Source organism: Hibiscus syriacus, unplaced genomic scaffold, assembly GCF_006381635.1.
Source record: "Hibiscus syriacus cultivar Baekdansim isolate YM2019G1 unplaced genomic scaffold, ASM638163v2 tig00116974_pilon, whole genome shotgun sequence".
NCBI classification, from domain to species: Eukaryota; Viridiplantae; Streptophyta; class Magnoliopsida; order Malvales; family Malvaceae; genus Hibiscus; species Hibiscus syriacus.
In genome coordinates, this window is record NW_024063498.1 from 1,246 (window position 1) to 8,954 (window position 7,709).

The 7,709-nt window shown below is 36.1% G+C and overlaps 1 pseudogene; it reads left to right on the plus strand.

Annotated features, from left to right (window-relative positions):
• Positions 1 to 1,351: 1,351 nt before the first annotated feature.
• On the plus strand, positions 1,352 to 6,981 carry LOC120192334 (annotated as a pseudogene).
• The last annotated feature ends 728 nt before the right edge of the window (positions 6,982 to 7,709 follow it).

Consider the following 7,709-nt stretch of genomic DNA (forward strand, 5'->3'; position numbering starts at 1 on the left):
TGTTTGGTCAACAATTGCAAGCAATGGATACACCACCAAATGCAATCCCAACTTGTTTTGTGGAATGTCAACTATTTTACGCACAACTTGGACGAATAAGAATGTTGGAAGGAGATTCTTTGGATGCGTTAATTATGGGCGTTCTAGGAGAAATTGTAATTTCTTTGTTTGGTATGATCCCCTATTGAATCCATATTCATGTACTGATATCGTTGGTTTCCTAAGGAAGTGGAGAGAGTAAAAAGGCTTGAGCGAGTGATTTGGGTTGTTTGTTTAAGGATTTTGTTATTGTTGATTATGTTGGGTTAATTGGTGAGGAAATTTAGTATTTAGGGTTATGTTTTGAGGGTTTAGGGTTATTGCTTCAAGTTCAATTTGATATGGCAGATTTGAGAATGGATTATGAATTTAGGGTTGAGCATGTAATTAAAGTATTTTGAAATTGAGGTTTAGAATGTAATTGAAATATTTTGAAATTTAGGGTTTAGAATATAATTGATTACTGTGTTATAAGTTTTAAAAGTTGGGGAGACCTAAATGCAAGTGTCTGAAAAGTTCATTGACCATTATATATTTTACCCTAATTTTTATAATTGCAGACGGTTTCCTCACGTGCCACGTCATCATCTTCTAACGGTAGTGAAACGATCGGTTACGTAGGGACCACATTGCAAACAAACTAAATGTTTGATGTTGTGTTGCAAGTTTTAAAAGTTGGAGACCTAAATGCAAACGAATGAAAAGTTGGGTGACCCTTTATATACTTTACCGTAAAATTAATATAAAATATATCATTAAAATATCAAATTTGAAACACAAAGAACCATGTAAGCACGAAATGTATATTTTTATGTACTTTTATAAACTGAACACGAAAAATATAAGTGAGTATATGTATTTAATAACACGCAAATTATATTATACTTTTTTATTAAAAAATGGCTTGCACAATTAGCATGCAATTTAAAATTATGTATATTCAATCTACTTGTATATATATATAAGAAATAAATAATCAATTTGTACAATTATTTTTAATTTGATTAGTTCTTCAATTATTTTATTTTTTAAAGTCATTTGCAAAAATTGAAAATATAAAAGAAAAAAATTGAAAAAAAACAGCATTTCTTTCTCGACCTAAATTCGCTCTTAAACAGTAGTATCTGAAGCAGTAAAGCAGCCTTTTATTTTATTTTATCATCCTTGCTTATTTCTGAGCTGTGGCAATTAGTGAATCTACCCTCTTTCGAAGATCTATAATATATTTCCAAAAAAAAGAAATTCCATAATAATACATATATATATATATATATTTATATATTGAATCCAGTTTTATTGCTCTGTTATTTTGCATAACATAATATTTGTAGGCGTTGCATCTGCACAGCTCCATTTTGTCTTTGATTCCCGGTCAGTTCTTTCTCTTCTTTTTTTTGATTCTCTCGCTCCACTTTTCTAGACTTCCAAACTTTTTTTTTCTTTTTTATATCTGTGCTGTTTTCTGTTGTTATGGTGCGTTGATTGTTCGGATCTGTTGCTTTGGTTTAGTTCGAGGTGGTTTTCTTTTCTTTTTTGTATTTTAGCAATTTAACAGTAAAATATTGGCTTTATAAGAGGTTTTGTAGTTCCGATTGTTTAATTTTGCTTGGCTGTGTAGTGAAGTTGATTTTTAGTCGGTTTTTATGAAAATGATTATAATGTAAAATAAGCAAATTTGGAGTTAATTGGATTGGAATTTCTGTGTCTGCCGGTGATTAATGATGATTTGGAGAAAATTCATGTCCACTGAATTCTTCTTTGCTTATTTTGATATAGGAAGGGTGCGATGGCGAGTCGGGTGAAGGAAGACGAGAAAAATGAGCGAATAATTCGGGGCCTTCTCAAACAACCGGAGAATCGTAGGTGTATTAACTGCAACAGTTTGGTATGGTTTTCCTGTTTATGTTTCGATCCCATGATTACTTGATAAGTGTGTTATTGTATCTTGCAATAGATTGAGGAGTATAACTCTGGGAATTGTTCATCAAGTAAACCTTTCAGATTTACTTATAGATGTACTTGCTTATATGCCTGGACTTTGAATTGATTGCTCGTTGGCAACAGTGATGTTGGTGAAATGAATAATGCTCGTGGACCATTTTGAGATTTATGGTGTATTATTGATACTTCTGTATTTATATCCCTGCATTAATGGAAGATTAACCATTTAATTTTGAAAAGAAATGGAAAATAAGCAGGGATTGCTAAGGTTGGTACTTATGCCTAGTGAAATAGGTTGTATGTGTTTGAATACTTTTTTGATTTTTTACAAATAGAAAACCTGATTAAAGTTTTCATAATGTCTGGAATCATGTTTGACTATCCTCATGAAATGCTGCTTCTGGTAATTTTGCAGTTGAATTATGTTTGTGCAGCGTTTCCCTTATGCAATATTGAATGTGATTTTCTTTATAATGTACAACTTTTGGAGTGCTTTTTATTTTCTTTTTCATAGTATTGCTAGTTGCTAACTTGTCAACTGAACAGGGGCCACAATATGTCTGCACAAGTTTTTGGACATTCGTTTGCACTACCTGCAGTGGAATACAGTAAGTGTTCAAATTGTTTGGCACGTAAAGTTTTCTTGACATATTGGTTTCTGATACCTTATATATGAGACATTAGTGCCTCTGATGATAGTCAGACATCAATAGCTTTACTAAAACTGGCTACTGGTTTTAATTGTTTCCAGTCGGGAGTTCACACACAGTTAAATCAGTATCTATGGCTAAATTCACTTCTCAAGAAGTTGCTTCTCTTCAAGAAGGGGGAAATCAGGTAAAGATTAACATTCTCTCTCCCGCTCTTGATAAAGAGTAAAAGGAAAATATTTCTTTCATGTATGTAGTTTTCTATTCATTCTAATGTTCAAAATTGTCATCATGGCTTGTTCTTTTCTATTATTTGCAGTGTGCAAAAGAAATTTATTTTAAAGAATGGGATCCGCAACGTGATTCTGTTCCTGACAGCAGGTTATCACTCAAAATAATATGTTTTGGTTCTGTTTTCTTTAGTTACAATGTTTCTGAGTTAAAAGTTATGTTGTCAGCAATGTTCAGAGGCTTCGTGATTTCATTAAGCATGTCTATGAGGATAGAAGATTTAGTGGTGGGAGAAACTATGACAAGCCTCCAAGAGGAAAGACGGTAAGATACATTACCCCGCCCTATTCCTATTTTTCATTGAATGTCATTCTGTTATGAAGTTTGAGATACGATATGAGATGAAATTATATGTGAGGGTTCTTGCTTCTGTTGGAGGGATTTTTTATTCTATCAAATCTTCAACAGAAGAGTGTTGTGCTATGATTTTTTGACTTTTTCACTATGCAGGGTGACAAGGAAGACATATATTAGAATAGGACTGATGGGTATAGGGGAGGGTCCAGAAGTCCACCATATGAAGGCCCTTTCAGTGAAAGGTCTAGTCCAGGAGGAAGAAATGATGACAGATATTCGAGATATGGTTATGAAGAAAGGCGAAGTCCTGGATATGATCAAGAAAGTCGACAAGATAGTGTTTACCGGAAAAGTCCTCGTCATGAAGTTGCCAATGACTGGCGCCGAGAAGGTATATTTGGTAATGGGAGGAAACCTGAAGATCATAGAGTATCTGACAGAGATCCAAAGTTGGAAGGTAGGTCACCCGAGCAACCACAAGATTTAGAGTCATCCAGCCCCCCAGTGGCTCGTCCTATTAGAGAAATTTTGGGTGAAAATGTAATGCCCCTTCGTATAAGTGAGCCTCCAAAAGCAAATGGTAGTAGAACTATTGATGGCCCTCTGACACAGGTAGTTTCTGCTTAGTACTTGTAACAATAGTTTAATGTTATAGACAGAGTTTTGTTTTGGTTTAATTTGCAATGTTCACAAACCTTCTCTTTGTTCTTTGTGCTGTTCAGTTCCTGAAAAACTTAAGCTTTTCATTCTTCTCCCACTTAAAAGCAATTTATTCGTCTTAGAGTTATGCACTTCTAATTTCGTTTTGAAAGCCTTTAGTTCTTGTGGTGCCATTTACCACAACTAACCACTGGGCACAGTTTCTGTTCAGTTTTAAATTACCTTTTCTCCTTTCTGCAAGTGTCCTTAGGAGTATTTCTCATAATTTTAGTTGGATATGGTAGCTCTTATCCTGTTGGACTGCTTTTTGTTCTCTCTGATTTTCATTAGTTTGACCTTTTTATTGGGACCCCAATGTGGTGCGTGTAGGAGTGCCTCTATCTATTCATAAAAAAAATAAAAAGAAGAAGAAGAAGTGGCTCTATAATAGCCCCGATAATATCCAAGTTACGGTCAGTTGGATCAAAATACTATGGTTCTTTATTGCACCATCACTTTATGATGATATATACCCAGAAGCTAAATAAAGTTGTTTGTGCTTTGATTCATTGGATCTATCTCTCACTCTCTCCATTTGTTTACATTTTAATTTGAATATGGGTATAACTTGGTTGTCAATTATACCGAAATAAATGAAATTTTATAACCGTTAAAAAATAATCAATTGTGAATTTTGTGTAGTTATCTGTTAAGATTTTCAACTCATTATTGCACGAAGAAAAAAAAAATTCCTGTCTTTATTTTTGCTCGACTTTTGTGATCGTAAGAGACAGGAAACAGACTTACTGTAGTGTTACTTTTGCAGAGAACTGCATCTTCTAGCAGCTTGGGGTCTACCAGCGGGAATCCAACAGAAGTTAAGTTGAAGATGACTGGGAGCTTAATTGATTTTGATGCTGAACCTTCAGTAGCTTCTGCAGTTACTCAGACACAACAAACAACTGTAACTCAACCCGTTCTACAGCCAACAAGTTCTACCAATGACCAGAACTGGGCCTCTTTTGATTTTGTTTCTCAGGCTCATTCAAATGCGAACACCCTGGACTCTGTTCTTTCTCAATTGGCAGTTCCAGCACCCGCACCTGGTGAACAATCAGGAACTTATCACAGTGCCAGTGGGCAGGTACCTGCTCCTGTGACCAATGTGAATAGAGCACCTCTTGGTGGTAACTCCGATATTGCATTCACAGGGCATATCCAAGTGTTACCCTTTGGCAGTGCTGCTCCTGCAGCTACACCAGCTAGCAACTTCCCAATGCTGCCTGCTAGTGGTGCTTTGACAGCTGCCCCTGGATTAACACCTACAAGGCTTGTAAGCAGCAGTAGTTCCCAGGTTGTTGCTTATAATGCTGGACAATGGCCTAATATGCAGCAGCAACAGATTTCTTTTTTCTCTGCAGCTGGTGGTCAGTCTACTACCCAACAATTTATTCCACCTGTCGATGGAGCTTCAACCAGTCAGGTGGGAAGTGTTTTCTTGCTTATATTGTGATATATTATAGACAATCAACTCTTTGTTCACCTAACTTCATGTTTCACCTTTTTAGCAGCCACGGAATTTTGCTCCTTCCCAGAATATGCTGGGGCCTTTGAGTGCATCAGTTGCACAAACACCTCAAGCTGTCTCAAAACCTACCCAGGATGCCACCTCTAATGTTGCATCACAACTTCCTCCTACAGAAACGAAAGAAAGTGGAAGAAAGGAACTACCAGCGGTAATATCTTTTTAGACTAAGGGCATTTTAGATTTCTCTTTTCAGGATTTCTAATTGTGTTAGCTTCTTGGTTTTTGCAGGATCTATTTACTTTAACCTATCTTTCCTATCCTTCTGCTGGATCAGGGTGGCAAACTGGCCCACCATATGGGATGGGATTCACAATGCAATATAATACTGGAGTGGTACTGCTATGTCATAAGTGCAATTTGGTTCATGGATCATTCTTTCCGAACTGCATGTTTTGTTACTTGATGTATCCCTCATAGTTCTACATTCATTTGTTTTTGTTGCAGCCAATGTCTTCATTTCCACAGTCATCAAGATCCATAAACCCATTTGATCATGGTGGCGAAGCACATCCAGTTCAAACTCAAACAGTATGTTATTCACATCTTTTGAACTATTTCATCACCTCTGGCCTGCGACTGACTTGGTCCTTAGGGTTTAAGGATCTGTCATAACCTTATAACATATTTGTAATGTGGGCATGCTTGTATTCTGCATGTGTTGAATTTAAATCTCATTGATTCTTGATGCTAAAGTTGACTGTTTTGGCTTAACCTGTTCAGAAACTTGTATGTTAAATGCCTAAATTGGATCTTATATTTGGCAATCTTGATGATGAAAAATACCTATTGAGTGCAATTTTGGTTGTTAATTTTGAATGCATGATGATTTTATCTGATAACCACTTCCCAAACTACTCTCTGTTTGAAATCCGAATGCAAAGCCATTTCTTCTTGAACTTATTCAGGGCTCGCGCTTTTTGGTGTTTCACAATCTTCTTTATGTATGTTTACTTCTGTTTCAGTTCCCTTCAATGGCTTCCTTACAAGGTGCGTTACCAAATGTGCCACCTCCTTCTGGCCCGGTGCCTACTTCTAGCCTTGTTACTCCATCATCAGCATGGATGTCACCTCAATCATTACCTTATGTCTCAGGGATGCCATTGCCATCGCTGCCTTATGCATCATCGGTGCCAAAACGTAAAGCGTTTTAATTCCCGCGTCATTTTTGTTTAACTTTGTTTTGGTCCTTTTGATATACTGAGTTCTTCAAAAAACTTACAGGGCCTCACCTAGGAGCACATTTACCTAATAATTTGCCACCTTCCAGGTAATCCATTCCTCATCCTGCTATTATGTATTCACCTTGTTTTCTTCTCTTTGCACGTGTTTCTGCATGAACATTTCTCTTCTTTGCGCGTGTTTTTTATGTTCAAATGTTTTCCTAATCTATAAATTATTCTATGCTTTGCAGTCATCAAATTGGCGGCTTCGGCAATGAAGCAACTTTTGAATACGGATCAACAGGTGGCCGGCAGATTTCCAGCACAATCTACTCCACAGCCTTTCCCTGCTGTTGGGGGCAACCCATTTGGCTGAACATAAAAGAACAAGAAAAGTATCCTGGACCCCAATATCGGGTTAAGCATCATCTTTCTGCCTGTTAAATCGATGGGTAGAAAGTTCTGGTTTTAGTTCGGATCATCCAAACCGTATTATAAATTCTTTTAAAATTGTTCGTTAGGGTTCAAGGATGTGATGTCCATATTTGGCCATAGATATAATTAGTTTTGATGCTCATAACAGAGAAGAGAGCAACAGTAAACGAAGTCGGTGAGCTCAGCCGAGCTCTTAGTTAGTTATATAGCAATGGTACTGCAGTTAAAGCTTGTCGGCATTTTTTGTGTGCAGATATGATGTTTTATTTTCTTTTCAATCGAATGATCTGTGTTTGCTTACAAAATTCAGTCCCCCACACCCCGTGTTGTATGATTTTGCAGTCACAATTTGTAACTTTGTAATATATTATTGAATATTGAGATTATTGTATAAATCAATTGTAAATAGTTTTCTTGTTAGTGCAGTTAGATAGTTAGTTAGTTTGTTATCTTTATTAGTAAAGTTGTATAAATACGTATGAATTGTAAATTTAATGTGTGTGAAATAAAGTTGAGATATTATTCATTTTAACATGGTATCAGATGTTGTGTGGGTAGGGCCTAGTCTATTTCACTTTGGTTTTTCCTAACAGTTTTCTTTTGTGAAATTCTTTTGAGCAGTTCTCGTTTTCTTTGTTTATTGTTAGTCTTCTCCGATGGCTGATGTCA